This window comes from Stylophora pistillata, chromosome 8 (genome assembly GCF_964205215.1).
Source record: "Stylophora pistillata chromosome 8, jaStyPist1.2, whole genome shotgun sequence".
NCBI lineage: Eukaryota > Metazoa > Cnidaria > Anthozoa > Scleractinia > Pocilloporidae > Stylophora > Stylophora pistillata.
Window position 1 is genome coordinate 18,371,074 of NC_142526.1, and position 3,792 is coordinate 18,374,865.

A 3,792-nucleotide genomic window follows, 5' to 3' on the forward strand; every position below is an offset into this window, starting at 1 on the left:
TGCCCATTGCCCATCACATCCTCGCGCGATTTTGTTGCCTTAAAAGAATATCTTGAATTTCACACAATAAGCCTTTAAAATTATTTGGATTCTTAATACACTGAAAATAGTTTCAAAAGCAATAGTTTTTTCTAAACATAATGGCGGAAGTCAAGACTGCTCGATGTTTACTATATTTGTCTTTTAGATAGTACCATTTGATATGGTAATAGAACAATCAGTCCGAATTTCCTTGGTTATCAAGAACTGAAATACCATAGTGAAGATTTTTTAGAGCGAAATGTTTTTTTCTTAAAAATTCTAGTTTTCCTTGAATTTGCCTCTCTGTTTTAGAGGTGACTGTAGTCAACTGTATATTATTTCCAAGCAGACTCTTGCTCACAAAATTATACAATATTGATATATTTCTGTAGCTTGGGAGAACACACGTGTTCGAAATAAATGACTCAACGGAGTCTAAAAGACAGCTCTCTTCGAGTGTCCATGGTCCGGGCTGCAAATTTTATATCCCTCATCCTCCAGAATATCTGCTGTTCGCCGCCTCTTCAATGATGGTGGTGTAGAAGTTATTCTCTTCTTTTTCTCGGCCTTACCATCACAGGGTACACAGGGTACACATGGGTACACAGGGTACACAGGGTACACAGGGTACACAGGGTACACAGGGTACACAGGGTACACAGAGTACACATGGGTACACAGGGTACACAGGGTACACAGGGTACACAGGGTACACAGGGTACAAATGGGTACACATGGGTACACAGGGTACACAGGGTACACAGGGTACACAGGGTACACAGGGTACACAGAGTACACAGGGTACACATAGGTACACAGGGTACACAGGGTACACAGGGCACACAGGGTACACAGGGTACACACGGGTACACAAGGTACACACGGGTACACAGGGTACACAGGGTACACAGGGTACACAGGGTACACAGGGTACACAGGGTTCACACGGGTACACAGGGTACACAGGGTACACAGGGTACACACGGGTACACAGGGTACACACGGGTACACAGGGTACACAGGGTACACACGGGTACACAGGGTACACAGGGTACACACGGGTACACAGGGTACACAGGGTACATAGGGTACACAGGGTACACACGGGTACACAGGGTACACAGGGTACACAGGGTACACAGGGAACACAGGGTACACAGGGTACACATAGGTACACAGGGTACACAGGGTACACAGGGTACACAGGGTACACAGGGTACACAGGGTACACACGGGTACACAAGGTACACACGGGTACACAGGGTACACAGGGTACACAGGGTACACAGGGTACACAGGGTACACAGGGTACACAGGGTACACACGGGTACACAGGGTACACAGGGTACACAGGGTACACACGGGTACACAGGGTACACAAGGTACACACGGGTACACAGGGTACACAGGGTACACAGGGTACACAGGGTACACAGGGTACACAGGGTACACACGGGTACACAGGGTACACAGGGTACACAGGGAACACAGGGTACACAGGGTACACACGGGTACACACGGGTACACAGGGTACACAGGGTACACAGGGTACACAGGGTACACAGGGTACACACGAGTACACAGGGTACACAGGGTACACAGAGTACACAGGGTACACAGGGTACACACGGGTACACAGGGTACACAGGGTACACACGGGTACACAGGGTACACATGGGTACACAGGGTACACAGGGTACACAAGGTACACACGGGTACACAGGGTACACAGGGTACACACGGGTACACAGGGTACACAGGGTACACAGGGTACACAGGGTACACAGGGTACACAGGGTACACACGGGTACACAGGGTACACAGGGTACACACGGGTACACAGGGTACACACGGGTACACAGGGTACACACGGGTACACAGGGTACACAGGGTACACAGGGTACACAGGGTACACAGGGAGAATGGGTAACAGGGAGTCTATATGGAGACTGGGTAACAGGGAGTCTATATGGAGACTGCCATGAATTACTTGCCCGGCACAGGGTACACACGGGTACACAGGGTACACACGGGTACACAGGGTACACAGGGTACACAGGGTACACAGGGTACACAGGGAGAATGGGTAACAGGGAGTCTATATGGAGACTGGGTAACAGGGAGTCTATATGGAGACTGCCATGAATTACTTGCCCGGTAGATCCTAAATATGGTGTGCTCCCGCGTTATCAATCTAAAGCGGAAATCGCAAATAAAGATATATGGGCATTTATGCTTCTGATCGCGTCCCGATTGAAGGATAAAGACTAAGGCCTGATTATTTAAACAAAGTTTAGCCTTTGTTTAACAAAACCCCGTCCTAAACAGTCCTAAATTTAAATGAACCTTTTATCGGATCATTTATATTTGTGAACAGCATCAAGAGGGCCGAAAGCTAACACTGGAAGGACTTTCATCTCACTAAATTAACGCTCTTACAGAGAGGCCTGGGCCCCACTGATTCCGTAAAACCGTGGTTTGGGTTAGACCTCGTGTAAATAACCGGCCCTAAGAATCAACTACGTTGTTTAGTGTAAGGATTAAAGAACTCGGAAAAAATATTCGAATGGTGGTTCTCGAGTGGTCATGTAACCAACTTTCGATCAGTTAGCACAGAATATTTAAAGCACAGGATGTTTCTTTTGCGCCTCTGCGTTACTAGTACTAAGAAAGGCAGTAAATTGTCAGACACTCGTATGTCGGTACTTTTGTTGAGTATTACTTTTGAAATTGTTGGTAAATATAAGTGTTAAGGATCTTTCTTTGGTGCTCATGGTATTTGGCAGCTAAGTTTGTGCTCGTAAGTTCGCTTTCCTTTCATATGATAATTTTCCACGTTGCTGTTTTCCGAATTCAACACCAATATCTCTAAATTACTTCTCACTTTAATTCCTAAGCTGTTCTACCTCAATTAAGATAGGTATTTTTAATACTATACAGAGCTGTGAATTTTGCAACTTAAATTTGTGTTTTTTTTTAATGGCCCAGAGTCTACTGTATCCGCTATCTTAGGTTTGAAATTCTTTCCGTTTTAGAGGCAGCTGGTTTGTTTAAGTAGGAATCGCTTAAATTCAAAGAGATATTTTCCGCTCTTTTCTGACCCTATTCAAATATTGTATTTTGCGTAATAATAGGACCTCGCGCCCGTTCATACTTAAGCAACTACATCGTAAAGCTTTTTTGATTACATTCGATGACATTCTACGATTACCGTTTTTTTAGTACGCTACTGTTCATGTCGCTCACAATGATGACCAAGAATACAGTTACTGTGGAACGAAACGCTGTCTTCTCGACGTCTGTACAGGTTCTCTTGAAGCAGATTTCCGTGTAGCAGGAAATCTTGACGAGTTTCCGTTCCCGCTGCCAAGGGATTTGTCTCTACCGAGCTATTTCTTCCATTGTTGTTGCGTTTCCCACAGGAGTCAACTTTTGGGCAAAAAAACCTCAGTATCGTCATAGTTGATCATTTGCTCAGTTTTATTTTGGGACTTAAAGCCCATCCCCAAAACAGTCACGCTACCAAGCGTATAACAGGTTACGTTTGAGTTGTGGTAACTACGCTTGAAGAGCTTTCCCATAAATAACAAGAATTTTTTTTCCATTCAACTGATTGCCCATTCTTTTAAATACTGGATACTGCACTGACTCGGAATTTTCCCAGACCAAGTCATACGAAACAGACGTACAGTGACACTTGTTATTATTATTTAAGTACAACTGCAATTTTCTTAATTGGTTTTTTCTTTGAGAGAAACCCCTGAAGAAAAA